Source organism: Myotis yumanensis, unplaced genomic scaffold (assembly GCF_028538775.1).
Source record: "Myotis yumanensis isolate MYYU_CA2020_CCGP unplaced genomic scaffold, mMyoYum1.0.hap1 SCAF_4, whole genome shotgun sequence".
Lineage (NCBI taxonomy): Eukaryota > Metazoa > Chordata > Mammalia > Chiroptera > Vespertilionidae > Myotis > Myotis yumanensis.
The window spans coordinates 72608795-72631724 of NW_027223755.1; the positions used below are offsets into that span (position 1 = coordinate 72608795).

Below are 22930 nucleotides of genomic sequence, written 5' to 3' on the forward strand. Positions count from 1 at the left end.
TACTATGAATAATAGAATTGTTTGGGTGTGTGTGTGTTTTTAACCCGTTTCCTCAAATCTGTACCAAGATTCCACATTCTTTCACCCTGGTCAATCTAGCTGCTACAAGCCATTGCCAAGGTCATGACAGAGTTCAGAAAAATGTGGGAAGTTAGAGCTGAACAGAAGTGCTGCAAATTTCTAGGTCACAATTCTTTAAGGTAAATTTCATATCAAATAGCAAGAATTTTCAGAATGTGTCTTTCTGGTTATTTATGACTCTCACAGACTTTTTCATTACCTTCATGATTTCCTGCTACCTGACTTGCTCTTAAACATATTTTGTGTTCTGATCTCAATTCTCCAAAGTTTTGGAACAATTTATCTCCTTTCCACCTCAGCTATATATTTCCAATAACACTGCTTGATCCTCACACCAGGGAGGGTGCTGTAGGAGCTTCAAGTTTCTCTGAAGGCTTGTCTCTTCGGGTTAGCAATATGCAGTGATATTGTTCTCACAGATGCTCTGCAAGCACTTTAATATGTCAACATTTCCACTTGTGTTTCCCTAATGTATGGTTAATAGTGTTGCTGATGATTGTTGTTGTACGTATGTGGTACCAGGCCAAGAGGTAAATTGCATATGACTCTTCTTAAATCACTTAGCTATTTGAGAACTACTCTGCACACCCTTGGTTCTGAGTGGTAGGTGGATGGATACTCAGCGTGCAAGCTGGGTCTTCTGCCTGGAATTCTTCTCCTCTCACTGTTCACATGGTTGGCCTCTTCTCATTCTTCAAACCTCAGAGGCCTTCCCTGACCACCCAATGTTACATTAGATCCTCTGTTTGTAATTTTCCCCACAGCAATCCGTTTTTCAACCTCATAGCTCTTCACAACACTAAAATATACTTGTTTATGGGCTATGTATAATGGCGGTCCGGCGTGTCTATTCTGTCCACCTCAGATATCCTAAATAGTCAGCACAGGATCCAGTATGCAGCCGGTGCTCAGAAAATATTTGCTGAATAAATGCACAACAATGTACTTTGTATTTTCCAAGAACTGTGTTTTTCCATTTATACCAGATTAATGGTAAACACATCAAAATCATATTGACAGCCCTAGAGTTAAATTGCTGATGATACTCCTCTCAGTAAAGATGTTTCATTTTTTAAAATAGGTCATCTATTCCTGAATTGTTAATCAAATCACTTTTGGAGGTCTGGGAAGAAAGTAAAATGCTGTTTACAAACCAAAGTTAAATATCAAATTAGAGGACTGAAATCTTTAAAAATCTTAAATTGCCCGAGAACCAATCACAATACTTAAACATAAACTGAAAGGCTTTCCAAATAACATTTCACCTAATCTAAGTGATTATAATAAAAGTAGGCTTGTAAACAACTGTACAGGGCCACATAGGAATCCAAGATGTGCTATCATTGTGGTTGAGAAGCAAAGAATTCAAGGGCTATTTAATGCCATGATACAAGTAGAGAAATAGAGATACTTACAGCCAGCGAGGCAACACTCAAAACTCAGCTCCAGAATTCATATTGCCAATGAATTCATCAGGTGTCATCAGCTTTCTGGAGTTCTTTTTTTTTTTTTTTTAAGCAAATACTTATTAATACTCTTAATGTGTTAGCTTATTTAATTGTCATAATAATCCTTTAAGAAGGTACTATTGATGTATAATTTTGTAGTAATGGAAACTAAGGCCCGGCACATTAAATAATTTTGGAGATGGTAAGACATGAATCTGGGATTTGAACCCAAGAAATTTGACTCCCAGGTTAGTGACCTTAACCTCTATGCTCCAGGACAACCTTGGATTTTGAATTTAGTCTAGCAACAATTAAATTTTTCTCTATTTTTCCCACAATCCACCTTTGAAACATTTCCCATAATCTATAAGGAATGTTTTTTCATCAGCCATCAGCTTTTCTAATCCAATTCAATGTCTATTTAGCTTTTCTTTCCTTGTTGTCTTCTAAAAAGGACCATATGTCCCCAGGTCGAGGAATTGGAAACTGGGAGCTTTAAATTTGGGAAAGTAAGTAAAACTCACAAGATAGTCCTATTTAAGAAGACTGAAAACTTAAGTTTCAGATCTAGTCTTGCTTCCCAAGAGCTGTTTGATGGTAGGATTTATTCTGGTTTGGAACAGTGGTGATTATAATTACTACTCATTCCATTCACTGACAGCTTTCTTCTGCCACTTAGAAGTAACCAATTCTAATGTCTTTGCATGGCTTATCCAAGGGGGAAAGATTAACCCACTAGAAGCTGCTTAAAGATAAAGCCAGGGACTAATCCATTATAGCTTTCCTCCCTACAAGGCTCTAAATCCCTTTATGTCATTTCACAGTCATGGACATCCAGTCATCTCAAAATGCATGTTTTTGGTCTCAAGGTAAAATAGGTGAGTTAAAGATGAGTTACTTGTAAATACAACAGAACTCTGAATCCAAGTGGATATATATCATAGTAATATGCAAAGCACAGATTATATACTACAGTAAAATCATTATCAAGATGAAGGAAGGGGATTTTGTAGTTGCCTATAGGTCTAGATACAATTAAATATACAGTACTAGAGGCCCGGTGCACAAAAATTTGTGCACTGGGGGGGGGTCCCTCAGCACAGCCTATGCCCTCTTGCAGTCTGGGACCCCTCAGAGGATGTCTACCTGCTGGCTTAGGCCCACTCCATGGGGGATCGGGTCCAAGCTGACAGTCAGACACCCCTCTGGCAGCCCGGCAGCCCTTGGGGGATGTCCACTTGCCAGCGGGGAGCAGGCCTAAGCTGCAGTCTGACATCCTTAGCGCTGCTGAGGAGGCGGGAGAGGCTCCCACCACCACCGCTGTACTGGCAGCCATCAGCCTGGCTTGTGGCTGAGCAGAGCTCCCACTGTGGGAGTGCACTGACCACCAGAGGGCAGCTCCTGCATTGAGCGTCTGCCCCCTGGTGGTCAGTGTGTATTATAGTGACCAGTCATTACCAATCATTCTGCTGTAAGGGTCAGTTTGCATATTACCCTTTTACTATATAGGATTATAATCAATGATAAGTTAATTCATAGAATGCATTTTCATAGGTCTCATATTCTGCAACTGTGGCAGGTCCATGTGAATGAGTCATGGTGTTCAAAGTTGACCTACATTCCTCTTCAAATCATTTAACCACACTGTTGACCTGCATTCCTTTTTAAAACAGCCTTATCAAATTTATTGTAGATATCAAAACTTCAAGCTAGAGATTTAATCTGTCTTTATGCACATGTGTGAACTGTCTAGCGTCTAAATGTGTCCTTGCCTATGAATACTCCATGCTTACAGAATATGAATTTCACAAGACCTCCCAGCCATAGTTTTCTAATCTTATATGAATTCTCTCTCCCTCCATCTCTCTCTCTCTCTTTCTCTCTCTCCCTTCCTTCCTCCCTCTCTTCTTCTCTTCCCTTTCTCCCTCCCTCTCCCTTGCAAATGGAAAGAAGCAAGACAATTTTCAGTCAGGGTCAGACTGCCCCTGATAATGTTTGGTATTATGCACATTGGCCTGTATCAGGGAATCATTCTGGAAGGGAAAGTACAGGGCTCTTTCCTAAGAGGGTTTCTCCCCCCCTCCCCTTTTCCCTCCTCTCTCCCTCTCCTAAAAAGTCTTTAAGTTGTAAGATATACCAATTGTCGAAAGCACCCATCTTGGGTCTCCATCTTAGAAATTATTTATCTGTCCTATTGGCCTAAGTTAGAAGGTAGTGTAACCCAGCAGGCAAATTACTAACTTGAAAGCTCTGGAAAATATATTAATCCCATGGTATAGCACAGAGAATCTGGCTGAGTATTTAATAGCTAAGATATTATACATACGTCATGTTATGAAAGCACGTATGCTGACCATTTGGCAACTTTATAGCATTTTCATTTATCCCTAAGTTGAATACTCTTATGTAAAAGGGCTATTCATTTCACTAATAGAAGAAAAAAACAACCTAAGAAAAAGTTGAATAATAAGGCTGTACAAGTTGAAGGATTTTAAACACTGCTCAGTTATTGTGGTAGAGTGTTAGGATTTCCCTTACAGACAAAAATGTTAGATATAAAAATTTTCTTAGAAATAACTATTTCATGGTTAAATAACAGATCCATGACATCAATTCACATCAGTGTCTATGGTAGCTATTAATGAAGATGAAAAGAGAGAGAGAGAGAGAGAGAGAGAGAGAGAGAGAGAGAGAGAGAGACTAGATTTCAAAGAAAGAAAGGTTTTATCAAAGACATAAACCAGACAAGTATGATTGATTTAATTCCAGCTCTAGCAATAGGGAGAGCACTCTCAATCTGACCATCACAGTGTTTCTGCGGGGTGATCTTGCACTAGATTTTTACAGGGAGGAACACGTAAGTTACAGGTGGGGTGACTTACAGTTGACATTGTTTGGCAATCAGGGGAAGTTTAGGTCAGTTAGCTGAACAGGAAATGTTTTTCTCTGTGTCTAGAAAGTTTCAGAGGGACAAACAGTTCTAATCTCAGCTATTCATTCATGAGACAAAGAATGGAAAGTTGGAGGGTCTGTGTCTGGTCTTGTCAGCACGTTCAGGCAGAAAGGGAAAGATCTGTGTTTGGCCTTGACATAGGTAAACAAGAGAGTCATTTGTGAGTCTTATGAAGTCATGAGAAAGAATGGACCTCGAATTTTATCAGAGAAATATGGGGAGGTAGCTCTTTGTGGTAAGCCATTTCCCAGAACATAAAAAAGGGGGTGTGGGGGGAGCATTTCTCCATCATCGCTGAATTCTGGGAGTGCAGGGCTCAGGCAGATTTCATCATGGTCCATGGCAACCTGATTCGATTGGAGGCATCACACAGGACAGATGTGATACAACCCAAGGGGAGTCAATTCAAATGGATTGGAAGGCAACAAGCTACCCTAGGAGGGAAAAAACTTTCCATAAAGAATATTCAGGAAAAAACGACTGGCTTAAAGACAGTGTGTGTGTGTGTGGGGGGAGGGGGGGGGGGGGCGGGTCGGAGGGTGGGAGGGGATCACTAGAAAAAGAGACCAATCCACTGGGCTTAGGTTGCTGCAGAAATATCACTTTTAAATCAAAACTGAAGGTTTGCAGATGAAGCTTAAGACCATCTCTCAAGGCCAAGGTGAAGTGTGAGCCCAAGTCAACCTCAGGTGGAATTAAGTGCTAATCTGCAAACCTCTAGCTATTAGGTTAAAGTAAATGTAGTTAAATCCAGTCACGAAACTTATATATTGCCGGACCTAACAGAGTTTGATTCAGAGTTCCTCATATTCCAGCAGCTTCACAGATGCGCTGTGCTGTCTGCTGGCAACTCATGGAAGAAGAGCACAGGGGAAAAGATCATGGTCTCAAGTCCTTTGATTTACCAAAAACCGCTTAGCCCCTTGTGGACAGTCTTTGAATTTTTGCCCCAGGCAGCTTCAGAACACAAGGGAAGACATTTAGTCATCTGATTGTATTTTTGCACGTGGCCTAATGGCCTCCATTTAAAACAACAACAAGAGCAACACTTCCAAAAATCTGTAAGAATAGGCAGAGCACAGTAATAGGATTAATTGGAATCCCAGTATAATCTCAGTGAATCTGGTTAACAATCCATAAAATTCTTCTCTATGAAATCTTTTATTAAAGCTGCTATGTGATAAGCAGCTATGCTGCTGAACTTGAATTTCAATTTTAACTTTATTTCAAGTGCGCAGATGAAGCAAAAGGATAAAACTTGCCCCAATAGGAGAGAAAAGAAGAAATATTGAAGGAAAACAAAATCAATAGAAAGTGAAGAGATGACCATGGAAAACAGGTCAGGTGAGGAATGCTAAATCCCTCGTCACCTCAGCTCAGGCACACGGACACACGGAGGCACATAGATCTGTTTCATAAGATCTAGAGTGACATGTAACATGTTCATGCTTCCTCAGCCTATTATTTGCCAAACTAGAGGCCTGGTGCACAAAAATTCATGCACTTGAAGGGGGGGGGGGTCCTTAAGCCCTGCCCTGCCTGTGCCCTCGGGCAGACCAGGAGCCCTTGGGGGATGTCCGACTGATGGCTTAGGCCCGTGCCCTGCGGGAGCGGGCCTAAGCAGCAGTCTGGCCTCCTTCTGTGGGAGGCAACCCGTGGGCTGATCAGGGGATAGCACCAACCAGCAAGTGGCTAGCCCCGCCCCCGATAGCCCTTCCACCACCGCCCCCTGATGCCTTCCCCTTTCTCTGCCCGCTGGCACTTGCCTTGGCTGGCCTGGTGCTGCCCACTCGCCAGCCCCGCCCCCGGCCGACCAATAGTTCTGCTGTTTGGTGAATTTGCATATTAGGCTTTTATTATATAGGATATTCTGGGTATACGGTAGGATGCACTTCCTTGTCCTCTTGTGATTGGTGGAGCCACATGACTGGTTCTGGCTAATGAGTTGAGAGCAGAAGTGACACAGATAACTACTGGGCTAGAGTATTTAATTCCGGTTTGAGACCCTCCTGAGTTCTCTTTCCCTCACTGGGGTGACCAACAATATTGCTGTCAGTGGCTGCTCCATTAGGCCGGCCTGTTAAAGTGAAAAAGACATGAAGCAGAGTTGTAGGTGACCTGAAATTGTGATATAGTGAGAGTAAGAAATTTTTATTCATCTATAGAAGTTTTGGGTTGTTGTTGTTTGTTACCACAGCATAACCTAACCTATCTTGACTGATATAATCACATTTACATATAAAGTGTGATCTGAGTCTTGATAAAAATACCTTATAATTACTTACATACATTTGCATCAGCAAAGAAAACAAATGACTCCAGAATAAAACAATAGTCTGACCCAAACAAACTATATAGTTCCCAACCAGAAATCAGAACTTCAATGGCAATAAACAATCCGAGCCTTTAATATCGAGTGGGATATTTTCTTATGCAAAATCGATACTTAAAGAACAGGAGAAAAAGATCTGCCTGATCACTGGCAGTGTTATAGCAGATTTATCCAATTTTCGTAGCACCATAAAGATATATTATGGAAACTGGGTAAAATGGTGGAGGCAGATGTTTAATTGTAATAATCGAAAGAACCATTATATGGCAGCTCTTTGGCAGATGATAAACAGTGACATGCACTGCTGTACTAATTATTTTCAGTAGTTAACTCTTGAGTTTAAAAATGTGCTCAGTGTTGGAAATCTAAATATAAGTACTATGAATTCCCTTGGCATCTTGATGGGATCCGACAACTGAATAGTAGGGGATAAGAAATGGACATGAAGTGGAAATATGCTAAGTGCTCTAAGAGGTGCACACTCCCTGGTGTGGTAGGCATGAGTGGGGGGTATTCTGAAAGGGGGTAAGAGGTCCAGCAGCTGTGGCTGCTAAAGCATTTCATTGTTACTAAGATACAGTTGCTTGATTAGAAAACTGATGATCAGAAACTGATTGGTAGTAAGAAGCCCCTGGACCAGGCAGGGCAGTTTTGTTAGCTTGAGAAAAGGCCAGGAAGCTGGCTTTCTTACTATCCAATCTATAAATCTAGTGGCCAGTGTGGCCACGTGGTTGAGCATTGGCCTGTGAATCAGGAGATCTCAGTTCCGTTCCCAGTCAAGGCTCATGCCTGGGTTGGGGCTCGGTTCCCAGGCGTGCGGGAGGCAGCTGATGGAGGATGCTCTGTCATCATTGATGTTTCTGTCTCTCCCTCTCCATTCCTCTCTGAAATCAATAAAAATGTATTAAAAAAAAATAAAATCTAGCAGCTCTGTTTCAACCCAAGTACTGGTATATCAATTTGTAGCTTATTATTTGGCAAGAGTTTGCATAAGGAGAAGCAAACCAACAAACAGTCCAAGCAAAAGCAGTCCAAGCCTGTGTAGGAGAGTGGATATAAGCATTTAAATCACAGTGTAAAAATAATCATGGAAACAATGATAAATACTGTAATCAAAAACATGTTAGAAACAGAATAAACCATAACAAAACTATAAAAAACAGGAAAATATCTGAAATAGCATCTCAGAGGTTGCTCTTTAATTCTATAGCATGCCATTCCTTTGGCTATGCAGAAACAGACCTTTCCTTTCAGGGACCACCCATTTTCTGTAGATGCAATATAATTGGGTCCCTTCTTGTTGAACCATTTAAATTAACACCTGGCTCACTGTTAGAGCTCATAGATGTTTAGGGCCGTTTGAAGGAGATATCCATTTCTAATTCTCCAATAAGTTACTCCTTTAATAAATTAAAATTTGATTTTTAAAAAGCAGGCTGTCAAAATATTTAAGAGGATGACAACGAAAGTATGTTGTGTATACAACATACCAAGGGTGACACCAGTTCTATGCATATCTATTGTATGGAAGCAAGATGAGCTTTTCTCAGAGTTTACACTAGGCAAAAAAAAAAAAAGCATTTTTATTTTAACCAGATGTGAACAAATTAAACCCAATATTTTCAAGTATTTTTAGTGCCATATGATGTCATCTGACTTTATATTTTCTACGGAGGGATAATGTGTGTTTTTAAAATTGTGAAGCCACTTCCCATGTATGTGCTTAAAATCTTACATATGATAAATTACAATAAACAAATTACAACACTGCAGGACATGCTCTTGGCTGTTTATGTCAAAAAAGCAGAGAGAGAGAGAAATTCACTTTCTCAATAGGAAATGGAATTAAAAGCATGTGAATGTCTTTTTGCTGGCCTTCCAGGTAGTCCTCATTTCAGTGACTAACACTGGCTCACGATTATCTCGTCCAAATAGGTCCAGGGCAAGGATGACCCCCCAGCCATGCCCTCCTAATAGTACAACTGCCTCTTTCCTGAAAAAACAAAACAAAAGAGCAGCCAGGGGAGTCCAGAGCCACTGCTTACATTAAATAGTACACTCACTACTCATCCAGGGCACCCCAGATTTTAAACAACCAATCCTTTCTTTTTTATAAGTGACATATTTTCAATGACAGACTCACACACGATGCTCGTCCCCAATGTCCCTAATCCAGGTCGTGCTGAGTTTCCCAGGCGCCCCTCTCGTCCTCTGGAACGGGCCGGGCCGGGAAAGGAGGGCGCCCCTAAACAGAAGGGCCAGAATTCGCTTCCTCACTCTGTTCTCTGGGGCAGCACCAGGCAGCCAGCCACATCCTGGAGCTACGGTGTCGCCCTCCATGGCTTTGCTAAGTGAACTTCCACCGAGTCTTCTCTCCTGGGAAAGAGCTTTCTTACAAACCATTCAAAGCTTTCCAAAGGGCAAAAGCGAGATGGTCGCGAGCCAGTGTTACCATACATGCTTCCACTCTCCCTCAACTCATTTCGGAAATAAGGAAGGAAAGAGGCGGTCATCACTGCTGGCTTCGTCGCCTCACCCAGCGCGCCCCCGCTCCCGCCCTAATTAAGAAAGACGCTAAAAGTAAAGTTAATGAAGTGGTGTTTTCAGCGTTGTTGAATTAAAAAGCCATCCTTTCAGACCAAAGCCTTCTCCATCATCCCCCAACACTTGAGCACAAAACCCTCCGGGCAGACCCCCTGGCCCTGCACTCCTTGGCGAGGTCCTCGGGGATGGGCGGGCGAGCTTGGGGTGGGGGAGAGGAGGGGAGGGGGCAGGAGGGGGGCTGGAGGCCGCGTGCCCACGGAAACCCGCTGCCAGGAGCTGGGCAGCCCAGCCGTTTCCCAGGACCGTGCCCACGCCCGTTCCCCCCCTTGCCCATCGCTCTCCCCGGTGCAGGCTGCCAGCCTGGAATGGTCTAGGGACCAATGAGGTGGCAGCGGTTGGCGCACGGATCCCGGTGAGGGGCGATTGCATTGCCAGGGGGCGAGGCCGCCAAGTGGGGAGGGTGGGGGCGGAGGGAAGCGGGGAAAGTGGGAGGGAGGGGACACGCAGCCGAGGAGAAGCAGGGGCGGCGGAGGCGGGCGCGGAAGGTGGAGAAGAAAGGGCAGGTTCGCGGACAGGCGCGGCGGGCTGGCCGGGGGTCGCTGTGAGGGGGCGGCGAGGGAGGGGCGGGGGCCGCGCCGGGGGCGGGCGGGAGGGCGCTGTCAGGAGGGGGCTCGCCGGCGGGGGCCGGGCGCCGGGCGCGCGGAGCGGGTGGGCGCAGTGGCTCCGGCAGCCCGGGCGGCAGCGGCGGCCGCGCCCCCGTCCCCGGTGCGCTCGGCTCCGCGTCCTCCGCGCCGGCTCGGGTTCGGCCGCCTCGGGACTGCCCCCGCCCGCGAGCCCTTTGGGGGGCCCGGGGAGCGGCGCCGGCGGCCGGCCGCATTGTGACGTAGCGGGTCCGCGGCTGCGCCCCCACCGCCTGCTCCTGCCGCGGCTGTTCCGGCTCCCGCCGCCGCCGTCCGTCCGTCAGTCTGTCCGCGCTCGGGAGCCGCGGGCGTGCCGGGCGGCCCGGTGAGTCCGGGTGCGGGGCGGGCGCCGCAGGAGGCAGGGGCGGCGGCGCGGGCGGCCGAGCCTCTCCAAGTTTGCAGCGGGCGGGCGACTCCGCGAGTGTCGCCCCTGCCTCCCAGCCCACGGGCCCCTTTGTGCCGCGAGTCCCGGCTGCTCCGGGAGCGGCGGCGACTCCAGGAAGGGTTGGGGGGTGGGGGGGGGGGGGGAGGTGTCTCTATAGTAACGGCGGCGGCGGCTGTCCTGGGGGAAGGGGGACAGAGCCCCCGCCTGGGTTTCCAAAGGATTGTTCTTCTCATTTGCCCGTTCCCTCTGCTCATTATTCTCGCTGCCACCTCGGACCGCATCCGAGGCAGGGTGGGCAGCGCCGCAGCTCCCGGGAGCCGAGAGGAGGAAGGGTGCACGCACAGTCATGACAGACCCCGCAAGAGTAATAGCCGCCAAAGGGACACCCGGGGCTGCTGCCGCCCGGGGGTAGCCCCTCGCCCGTCAGCACCGCGCGCCCCGTGTGCCTGTCCAGCCGCGTTCTGACCGCATCCCTCCGCGCGGTCCTGCGTCCAGGCCGGTCCGTGTCCATTTCAGCCGGCCGCGTTTCTCCCGTGGCCTTCCCCGGTGATGACTTTCCCCTGCAGGTGGTAAGTGAGGTGAACCGGTATATTGGCCGTGGTCCAAAGCCATGCTTTGTTTACTTCGTTTTGTATGAAAAGAAAAGAGGGAAAATTAGGAGCCACTCCTGGCAGCCATACAGTTTCCACAGGAAATACTAGCATTCTTTGAGGAACACGCTACTGCTTGCAGAGAAGAAAGTCTCGAGGAAACAAAAAGGCAGGAGCATTGTTGCTCATTTCCAGTGGGCCGCTAGGAGAGGAGAAGCGGGGTTGTTTTTTCCTGTGGGAACATTGCTTTCCTTGGGAAAGTTAATTCAGGGAGCTCCCTGTCGGTGTCCGTTTCTCGAGTGCTGGTAGCTGGGCTCCACGCCTCTTGGCTGTTACTGACAAGTGTCCATCAAAGAGCCCGGAGGAAGGGAGCACCCCCCGCCCCCCCCCCCCCCGCCCCCGCAGGACAGCCTCCCCGCACTGCACGTGTTGTGGAGCCCGGCCAGGGTGCAGTTTGCAAAATGAAATAAGGGCTGTCTGGGGAGGTTTATGAGGATTACATGTGCAGAGTCTGTCAATTCTCCAAGGTGTCACTCTAAACACGTAATTTCCAAGCACCACTTTCCTTGCTGGATCCGCAGGAAGGCAAAAACCCATTTCTCTCACTGTACAGCCGACATCCCAGTTGGGAATGGGTTGAAATCTGTATTTCATTTGTAAATATTGAAATTTTAAAAGGCAAAGAAAAAGAACAAGGTGTAGGAAAGCAGTTATGCTAACGTGCTCACATCTGGGAGAGAACGTCTACTGGGTATTTCTGATGCATCTCAATGTTAAATTACATGCAGCATGGTTAGAGTGCAGGGAGACCCCGTAAAGATGTCCTTAAAGCTATTAGGAAAAGATGTGACACTTTGGTACCAATCGCAGAAGCTTCTCCGGAAGGCCATACTAACTGAAGATTACTCCTGATCAAACCTGTAGGAATTCCCAGGTCAACAATCGGAAAGAAAAAGATGGGTGCTTGGCTCCCTCAGTTAGAAATAAGATATAAAAAGGGATATAATTTTGAATATAAACTTCATTTTCTCCATAGCAAGCAGTTCATGAGAAAAGATGACAAGATAGTGGATTTGAAATGATGATGCCTTTGTTTCCACATTTACCATGTGTTGCCGTCCAGAAGGTAGCGAGTAAAGCAAATGAATTTCTCTGTCTACTATGTCACAGCTTAGCTAATTCCAGGCAGTCGCTCTGGTGCAGGTGTATAGTGGAAATGTGGAGCAGAGGCCAAGAAACTGTGTGTGTGCTGTTGTTTTGGAAGGAATCATAGCGGTGCTTTACTGCTCTTAAGAGGAGGGAAACCCACACAAACATCTAAAACAAACAAATGTCTTTGATATTATCAGAGAAAGCCTGGAGCTGTTTTTTCTTGCCAGACTCGAGGCATTTCTTGTCAAAAGAGGAAATCTCCCAAGGAGCAGGTGCACCATTATGAGAAACACAAGGGGATTTCTCTATTAAATGCAAAATCTAATTGAACAGTAAGGAGAGAGTCAGTGACATTCTTAGAATAGAAGCCTTGTTTTTGGCAGTCTGTCAGATTAGGGTTGTGAACCACATAGGAGAAATATGTGTCTTGGGAGAAAAATAATATTCTGGTGAAAATCAAACAGTTGCTTCTGTGAAACTTTTACCCTTAGTACATGCTTGCTTCTTTGTGCCCCTTTTTATTGGTATGCAGGTTCACTTGCAAGAAGTAATCGTCTGAAAATGAATCAATAAAATGGTTTCTAGGATGATATCTGCTATGCATGGTTTTGTACTTTATAGGTTAGATGACTAGATTTTATATTTTATGGTTTGCATCTTATCAGATCCTTTTTTAAGCTTGTAAAATTAATGATCGAAATATGCTTTGAAATGATGAATGTTAATGGATATGCTTGATGGAAAATACTGATTGCTAACTAGTCATTGTGTATTCACTTTGTGCCCAGGTGAGATGTAAAAATATAAAATACACAGTCTCCTTACAAGAAACTTAAAAGGGGGGAAATAGAACACATAAAAAATTAAATAATGGTACAAAACATGAAAGAAGGTATTTTAGGATTGAGTGCCCAAGACACTAAGTAGTAATTGAAAGGAATTCCTAGGAGAAAGTGACCAAATCAGCTTAGATGTTTTATCAATCATCCTTGACTGCATAACAAATCACCCCAAAAGTTGTTGCTTAAAATAATGACTATAGGCCATGATTCTGTGGTCAGCAATGTGGGCTGGCTTCAGCTGGGTGGTTCTTCTGCTGGTCTCCGTTGGAGTCCCTCAGGCATCTTCAGTCAGCTGGTGGGTTTGCTGGTGGCAGGATGATCTAGGATGGCCTCGCTTATATCTGGCAGTTACTAGGTGTTGGCCAGGTTAACAGGTGACTGGGACATGTGCCTCCCATCCTCTAGCCTACTAGCCTGGGCTTCTTTACATGGCAACGAAGCAGTGTTCCAAGAGCAGCAATTCAAAAATGATTGTTAAGCCTTTGTTTGTATTGCATTTGCTATTCTCCCATTGACCAAATCAAGTCACAAGGTCACCTCAGATTCAAAGGGTGTCCAAAGACCCCACTTATGATGAGAAAGAACTGCATAAAATTATAGCCCTTTTTTTTTCTTTTTCAATCCATTACATGTTTGAAAACACTTGTTCCAGCAAAAGTTTTCTGCTGAGGAATAGTGTACTGTGAGATAGAAGAGAGAAGTGGAGCCTGCTTGTAGATAGCCCAGCATTGAGGTTAGGGAATTGCCCTGTAAATCATTGTCCTGTACTCTTTGTTCCGAAAGCCATGGGTAGGAGAGGAGTGACGCAGTGATGATAAAATGGTAGCCATATCCTTCTGCTTGTGGCACCAGGTTGGCTTGGAGACGGTTGACTAGTGGCAGAGTAGGCAGACCATTGTTGGGAGGTGAGGAAGGCTCTGACAGTTAGAGGCAGAGAGAATGAGAAGGAAGGGATGGATCCGGGAGATCCCATAGTTAGGATTAGGTGACTGATTATAGGGGGTTAGTGAAAGCCTAGAGTCAAAGTCATTCTGATATTTAAAAAAGCTTATGTGACTGAAAGAATGATTGTGCTGTTGTGAGAAATCAGTAAGTGATTTATTTGGGGGGAGGAGAAATACTCAGTTTCAGAAAGGTCGATTAAAAGATAAATTGGATGTGAAAGTACTTTATAAGCTGCAGAGTATGCTATGAATGTTAGCTATTGCTTAGTGTTTAAATCACAGTGGATTGTGTATAGGTAAGTTCCTCTCGTTGTAAAGCAACAGAAAATGCAATGCAATGTGGAGGATATCCTAAGGGTCAAAGGAAGTCAGAGGAACTGTTCTCAGGATGGAAACGGAAGTACTCTGGGCAGCTGGGGAGCAGGAACTGATGTTCTTTTTCCTGAGGCACAGCTGGAGTTCTGCCCTTGGAGTGCTCTGCCCTTGGACTTAGCACAGAAGGAAAGAGAACACTTGGGCGTAGTTTGAGTGGCATGCACACTGCTGAGCCGGAAGCATTGATTGACAGCACCACCGAGACAGCACACAATGGGGAGTAGGTAGCTGCTTCCTCAAAGGACATGGGAGCACTATTGTCAGAGTGAGAATGGACGTATGGTGGGGTGGCAAAACCACCAAACCCCCACCAGCGATGGACACTTGAAGATTTATTTGAGTCTAGACACTGGGAAGTATACAGGGTAGGAGGTGACAAATGAAGCGTATTTATATAGATAGAGGTGTGGGTGCATTAATAAAGGTTAAATCATGCTAGTTGTGGGTTTTTCTCATGGGGAGAAAGTAAAGAAAGAAAAGAGGGCCCAGCACAATGTGTCGTCCAGGCTCCTCCATAAATGTCAGTAGATATTTTATTAGAGGGGAAGAGAAATTCAAATCATGTTCTGCTTTTCCCCCCAGGGGCTCAGTTGAAGTGCTGCTTCACCAGCGTTGTTTTTTAGATGGCCAGTCTGAAATTCAGGTGGTGTCCTCAACATCCAGGACAGCTGTGGGGCCAGACAGAAACACCTGGCCTCTCTAACATGACACAATTAGGCTGAACAGCATACACAGCTGCTCTTTATGGAAGGGCCGTGGTCGGATCAGCTCAAACCAAGCACAGAGCTTTATAATTTCTATTGTCTAAGTCTGAGAACCCTGAAGATATTCAGGAAATGTTAACTTAATGAGTGAATGTGCCATTGTTGGTGCGGTAACATTTTCTAAGGCAGCCTGGCTTGGCTTTTCATTATTCACGGTGGAATTTGCTATAAAGTCCCTAAATGCCTTGTGCAGATTTAAATGTTTTAAGGTACTATTATCACAGTAATGTAGGTTTTTCAATCCACCACTCACAAAAGTAGACTCTTTTTTTCCCCCTTTTTTGAAACACAATTGTCTTCACGTTTTGTATTTGCCAGGACTCTTGGCAGCAAGTCACAGAAACCCAGTTTGTACTTGCTCAAGTAGGAAGGGCTCTATCCTGGCTTCTGTATTGGAAAAGTTCAGGAAGGTTCCACTTCTTATTTCCTCTCATCTTCATGGTGGTAAAATGGTCCTCAGCAGCTTCAGGCTTAAACCCTTGCAGGAAAAGGGAATCATTCAGGATTAACTTAATTAGACCACTTTGATCCTGTGCGCATGCCTGAACCAGTTTCTTTGGGCAGAGGTGGAGCCTTTGGGAATGGGAGGGTGGTCTGTGTGCTGAGTGGCTTGGGAGGGTGGACGAGGTGCACGGGAGTGTGGTCAGCAGCCCTCTTAAACCAGTTGACCTGAGTGCAGGAGAGGGTGGTTTTAAAAGGAAATATTGGAAGGAGAGAGTGGATGCTGGGCAAGTAGAAACCACAGATACTCTTTCATCTGTTTCTCCTGCAGGGTATTCATCCTCTCACTAAGCCGCTGGGGCTTAAACCTGGGACTGATCCTGATCTCACCTGCTACCTTTCATCCTCCACCTAATCCAGTGGTTCTCAACCTTTCTAATGCCGCGACCCTTTAATACAGTTCCTCATGTTGTGGTGACCCCCAATTTCATTGTTACAAATTGAACATAATTAAAGCATAGTGATTAATCACAAAAACAATATATAATTATATATGTGTTTTCCGACGGTCTTAGGCGACCCCTGTGAAAGGGTTGTTCGACCCCCAAAGGGGTCGCAACCCACAGGTTGAGAACCGCTGATGATCAATCTGCTGATTGACCGGGCCCCCTATGTAGCTCTCAGTCTTACTCTATTTCTCCTTTCGCTTAGACCCGCCCTGTTTTACTCTTTACAAGTCGTCTGTAAAATGCTCCCTCCAGCCTCCCGGCTTCCAGGCCATCCTCCTCACCACTGCCTGAGTGCTCTTTCTAAAGAACAGATGAAATGGAATCATGAATCCGTGGTCAGAAGGTACAAACCTCCAATTATGAATAAATAAGTCACGATGTGACACACAGTGTGGCCACTGTAGTTAATAATACTGTGTTGCATATTTGGAAAGTTGCTAAGAAAATAGATCTTAGAAGTTCTCTTCACAAGAAAAAAAAAAGTAACTGTGTGGGGTAAGAGAGGTTCCATTCAAAACGTCACAGATAGAACTAGAGAGAAGCTCATAGAACTGTTCCAAACCTCAAAGCCTTGGGGGAAGGGGCGAAGTCCAGGCTCCTGCCCTGAGACGGAGGACCCCCTGCCTCCTCCTGTGGACTCGGCAGATGGAGAGGAGGGAGGATGTCCAGCAAAGGCTGCTTCTTGTTGCCGACACTATCCCTGTGCTATGCCGACCAATACAACACCAGGATCCCCAGATGCTCCATTTTCTCTCATTTTCAAGCCTTTGCATGTGCTGTTATCTCTAGAATATTGTTTCTCATTTTTGGAACTAGTGAACATCTACTCCTCCTTCCAAACTAAGCCCAAGTGTTGTTTTTTCAAGAAGCCTTTGCTGAACACCCCCCTCCTACCTAGCCCCTGCTCCAGACTTGACCCTGTGGTGCAGTGCTGGCTGTACTTGTCTGTCTCTCCTGCTGCTCTGATCTCTCTTCTTTGTATATCCCTGTGCCTCTCACATCATATATGCTCAGTAACTTTTTAAAAAATATGTTTTTATTGATTTCAGAGAGAGGAAGGGAGGGAGAGAAACATCAATGAGGGGAGAGAGCCATCAATCGGCTGCCTCCTGCACACCCCACACTGGGGATGGAGTCTGCAACCTGGGCATGTGCCATGACCGGGAATCGAACCATGACCTCCCACTCAACCATGAACCACGCCGACCAGTCTATTTTAAATGAATGAATGAAAAGATGTGCACGGAATCACTCATCTTTAGGGTTTGAAGTGATTGCTTTGTAGGGTTATGCTATTTCTTTTAACTTGATTCTCACATTTGTAGCTCAGTGTTGGACATGATGATAGGTGCTCTTTGAAGTTACTGCTCAGACACTCTTTCAGCTGGTGTGTGCTCTTTTCCTCCTTGGTCACTAAGAGATGCCTTAGGAAAGAAACTGAGATGTATTAGTGGCCAAACTCAATCTCGAGTCTAGAATCTGTGACTCAGAAATCAGATGAGGAATACTTTGTCTTCCTACCATAGAAGATATTTAATAGTTAATATTTATGAGGTGTTTATTCTGTGTTGGGTGCTTACCAGATACCTTACAATTATTTTCTTATTTAATTCTAACAGCAGCCCCAGGAAAGAGGGATTATCCCTATCATCCCTTCTCTCCATGTGAGGAGACTATGATTTAAATGTTGAAGTAGCTCTCTTGCCACCAAGCGTCCCCTTGCCAGAGACTGTCTAGCCACTTGACAGTCATCTGGGTTGATGAACAGAAAAATCAGTCTTTGACTGGGCTCTTCTATTTCATTCATTATCATTTTTTTTTTGTTTTTCTCTTAAAATGAAGTGACCACATTCTAAGAATAAAACATTCCAGCTGCCTCCCTTGGCCATCGATTATGTCAAAAAGGCTATGAAAAAGATGCATTTAAGGAGGTAAGAGCTGGAGTACAATTGTTGAAATTAAGTTGAATTTCTTCTTTAGAAATTCCAGTCCTATTCCTTTCATTCTGCTGTTCCAGATGTAAGAGCTTCTTACAAAGGTCGTGCTGCAGTGTAGAACATGCAGGCCCCTTGAACAGCCACAGAAGAGTGAGTTCGGAGGGGGACTCAGACAGTTGTTCTGTAGATACATAAAATGAGCTAAGCACTTTGGAAGGCACAGAAGCTCAGTTGCTTTTTACCTGCTTTCAGTCAGAGTCTTTTGAGGTTGTGATAAAAGTTATGGATTCTTTCCTTAGAGAAGAAAAGGTGTGTACACACACACACACACACACACACACACACGTGCGTGCGCACGCGCGCGCGCACGCCACTTTCGAATGAATTCAGGGTGTTTCTGGGATCTGTGGAAGCCCATCTATGGATTTTCTGGGGCTCCACGTTGAAAACTTTGTTTGAAAACTACAATCGAAAAGAAACATAGCCATTGTTGAGTGTTTACCATGTGTCACATGTAACCATTTATTGAGTGTTTACCATGTATCACATGTAACCATTTATTGAGTGTTTACCATGTGCTGGTCCTTTGTGAAAAGTACAGTATGGCTAACCAACCCTCTAAGACAGTGGTTCTCAACCTTGGCTGCACATTAGAATCACCTGGGAATCTTTTTTAAATCCTGATTTCTGGGCCTCATCCTCCAGAAATTCTGTTTCTTTGTTACTAATGTTGTGGCTTCACCCTATAACAAAGAAACAGAAATTCTGGAGGATGAGGCCCAGAAATCAGGATTTTAAAAAGATTCCCAGGTGATTCTAATGTGCAGCCAAGGTTGAGAACCACTGCTCTAAGACATGCATTATGAGCCATTTGAAGCTGTGGAGAATGACGTTCAGAGAAGGAAGTGAGTCTCCCAGCTGCCAAGTGGTGAGAGGGGAATGAATCACAGAACCCAGATCTGCATCACTGCTACTTCCTGCTGCCTCCACGCTCTTTCGTCTTACCACGCTGGGCAGGAGACCTGAGCCAGTGAAATTCTGAGCCTGTGTTAGTCCTGACTCCCCTCAGCCGTCAACTTCCTTGTTTAAAGGGTCTGCTTCTGCCAGAAAAGCCTCCTGGCAGCTTTCCAGCTCGCTGTCCTTCCCCTGGCACAACCTGCCACCGGTAGATAACATCATTAGAGCAATCCAGCACCAAGCGTGACCATTCCTGGTGGGTCCCTGGCTTGTTCCTGAGTGCAGTCTATATACCTGGAAACTTTAACCCAACAGATCGATTCTCAACAACAAAAATGACTGCAACGACTCCCCTGGGACCTGCCCAGAGGTGTTTATTTGGAACCCGCTGTATTTTGGGCTCTGCGCTGGAATCTGTGGTCAGAGCAGTGAGCACACAGTGTGGTGCCTGAGCTCATGGCACTTCCATCTAGCTTACATCTAGCAGACAAGGGGGCTAACACAACTTCAATGAAATGCAATACATTGCATGAAAAAGGAACTATAAAGGATGTGTTCCGTGCGCGTTTCTGTTCCTTGTGCAGCTTCAAAGTTCTAGCGACAAACCTCCGCCCTTCTCTATCCCTTTCCTCCCTCCCTCAGGCGGTTTAGAGCACCACAGATTTCCGGAAACTTGGCTGACAGAGGCAGGGGGACACACCAGCAGAGCCGTTCATCTTAGTCCCCCCTTTACAGATGAGAAGGCAGAGTGACCAAATGACTGGCCTCAGGTGGGGTGAAGACAGGCCTAACTAGGTAGTCTGATCTCAGGCGGAGATGGCTCACTGTAAACCACAGGCTGCTGCTAAACTATTTGCAATGTGCGTATTGTCACTGTTTTTGGCCTTTATGTTGTGGCCTCTCTGCAGCAATGAATGGCAGGCAAGCACTCTTCAGGAAGCAGAGCGTGCCAGGTCCACCCGCTCTTCCAGGTCCGCCCTCCTTTGCAGCCCATGAGAGGTTCCCATGATGCTGTGTCTTTTCTCCTTGTGGTCACTTCTCCCTGCTTGCCTGCCCTCGACCGCCTCCCAGGTGTCCTCCCCCCAGTGTTGCCCTGTGACTGCTTAGACCAGAACTGGCTGGTAGAATAATAAGATCCAGGAAAGTGAGCCACATAGGTCATTTCAAATGTTCTAACAGGCATGTTAAGAAAAGTAAAAGGAAATGGATAAAGTTTTAATAATGTATTTAAATTAACCCATTACATCCAAAATATTAGCATTTCCCCATGTAATCTATATTTAAGAATCACTAATCAGATTCTTTGCATTTTTTTCAAACTCTTTAAAATTTGGGCTGTACTTTATTCTTAACTCAGACTAGCCACATTTGCGATTCTCAGTAACCACAGTAGGCTAGTGGCTCCCATAGTGGTGGACTGGGGGCTTGGGCTCTGAGGAGGACCTGGGAGTCCCAGGGGCGACTCCGTCTCCCTCAGCTCTTTGCTTGCACCTTCACTGTTGCTTGTGCAGGAGGTGTTGTAAGTGGCAGTCTGTGCTCTTGAACCTGGCTCGTGAGGGTAGAGAATGTGTCTGTCATCTTTCTGTCTTCATTGTAGAGTGCAGTGTTCAGTAGGCCCTCATTTGGCATTTAGAACATTGGAAATTCGTTAATAAGAGGGAGGATTCATTGGCCACCCCAGCTTCTGAAGGGATCAGCTTGTGGGGCTCACCTTGCCAGCCCTGGCACCCATCTTTTAATCCCTGATGCTGCCCAGTGCCACAGAACTACATTTGAATCAGACTGAATGGAGAGGAGGGCCTCTATCGTCAAAAGGAATACTCTAGTCTAGAATTGTACTGAGGCTCTATGGGTCTTGTTTAGCTTTAGGTTTTACTTCTTCTAATATTGAATACTAAAGAAATTTATCTGCAATCTGGTAAGTTAAATCATATGGTCTTATTTAACAGAATGCCAATAAAAAAAGACCAAACACCAAAACTAAACTCATCCACTGAACAACCCTTCTACTGAGCTTACATAAAAGACCATCTGACACCTAGAACATTAAATATACAAAGAAGGAAGAGCCTGCACCGGGAGCTGTTGGAGTCATCATGATATGCTTTCTCTATTTCCAGTGGTTTTAGATCATCACTACCCCTTTCCCCCCAAAGGGAGATTTATATCCCCGAGTAAATTTGCCCTTGCACATACAATATTTAAATTTTGCAAGTGTTTCTAACCAACTAATGTGTATGTGCTTGCTTGTCTACTTTACCCCTAATGATAAATGTCACTTAAAATAATTCAGACAACCGCGTCTGAAAGATTGGTACTCCCATAAAACCATACTAACCACGTATTCAAATAAATTCAAAGTTTGAAAATAGAAGAAAATATGAGTGTTTGATCTGTGAAGTCATATAAACATTTTTAGAAGGGATTCTTGTCTCAGAAAAAGAGTATGGTTACCTCAGGCCCACTTAAAGAGCGCACAGAAAGAGAAAATGGACTGAGGTCTAACCTCCCTGTTACCATTGTTTACCAGTTTTAACCTGGAAAGTTTATTGACCTGCTTGGGGTTTCTGTTTCTCGGAGTGCATACAGCTGTCGCACACTGTGTAGGAGGACGATGAATGAAGTCTAGAAAATGTTTTGAACAGTTCCTCCAAAAACTCTTTGGAACAGTTGGAGGGCAAGGTAGCTTGCCAATATTTTTGCAAAGTCTAAAAAAGTTAGAAAAATCATAGCATACATCATGCAGTAGATAACTAAACACTAGCCATGTATAAGTAATTTGTAGATCTCTTCTTTAGTAAGTCAAGATGGTACAAGACAGACAAAGCTTTGCATCTGTTGGCTCCACTGTTGGGAATGCTGCTTTCATTTTCAAGTCTCTTAAAAAAGAACCCGTGCCTCTCTGCAACTGTAATATACTTCTTCCAACACGACGGCTCTGGTGTGCTGTGTTGGTGTAATTGAAAACCTATAAAAAGGCTGAGAGCTACTTTTGAATTGGCTCAGTGAACTTGGACTGGATTTGTCAAAGTGGTGAAAGGTTTAAAGGAATTTTCATAAATGAGGTCTCCAAGCTGTGTTTTAACCAGAGAATTCCAATGAACTCCAAGGCCCGTGAACTTGGAGAATAGCGCCTCAGAGAAGAGCAGTCATATCAAGATGGAAATAAATGATTCATTTTCATTCCCCGAGTTCTGCCGACGTAGGCACACTTAGCCGCTGATCATCATAATTTAGCAGTACTGTTGTGCACTAAAAATACAATTTAAAAGTCTAATCTTTAATTAAGTTGAGCACTCGCAGATTAACATGGTTACAAATCTTGGGCACTGGATCGAGCACAGTGTTTACTCATGTTGCTAGGAAATAGCAGAGCTCTTAGCGAGTCACAGATTGATTTGGGAAGAGGAGGGATGTGAGCTTCTCCCGGTAATGTACTGGATCGTTTCTTCTTTGTTTTGTTACAGGGTGTATGTAAATGCATTTCATGCAGCAAAAGTCTTGCACATGCAGAGCTTTTGTTGGCAACAGAAGGCACAGTTGTGGGTACCTAAGGGAACCTTTGGAGGGTATTTGAAATAGTGATTTTTACCTAGAGCTCTTGGGTGCAATAAGCATTATGAAGTATTTGAGTTTTTAATTAAATGAATTTTTCCATGTGTTAGAATTGTCAAGAAAATAGATTATTCCTTAAAATATAATTATAATGAGGCTAACTGATAGTTTTACATTCTTGCCATTAGTGGCAAACTGTCCAGTGAGTATAGAAATTTGATCCAGGTTGATGGTTTTCCAAAATCATTTAAACTTGCCTGTAGGAAATCAACTTTGCTATTCTTTTTTTTCCTTTCCCTCCCTTTGGCAAACCTTGCTACATGACACATTGTACAATCGTTTTTTAAAATGCAAAGCTAGTGCGCGGCATGAAAGGCGGTAGCGATGCCAGCTCGTTTGCCTTGTCCCCGAAAAAGATGAAAGATTTCTATGTGCTGTTTC

At 44.7% G+C, this 22930-nt stretch overlaps 1 protein-coding gene across 5 annotated transcripts in view; it reads left to right on the plus strand.

Moving 5' to 3' along the window:
• The first annotated feature begins 9728 nt into the window (after positions 1–9728).
• SNCAIP (synuclein alpha interacting protein) overlaps positions 9729–22930 on the plus strand; it is a 139202-nt gene continuing 126000 nt past the window's right edge. For 2 of the 5 annotated variants that reach the window (XM_070412527.1, XM_070412532.1), the window contains exon 1: positions 9868–9921. The gene's annotated coding sequence lies outside the window, so the exon portion shown is untranslated. Of the gene's footprint in view, positions 9771–9867; positions 9922–10316; positions 10364–10767; positions 10993–22930 lie in introns of those variants that run through there. The other 3 variants (XM_070412531.1, XM_070412529.1, XM_070412528.1) reach the window with 3 other exon arrangements.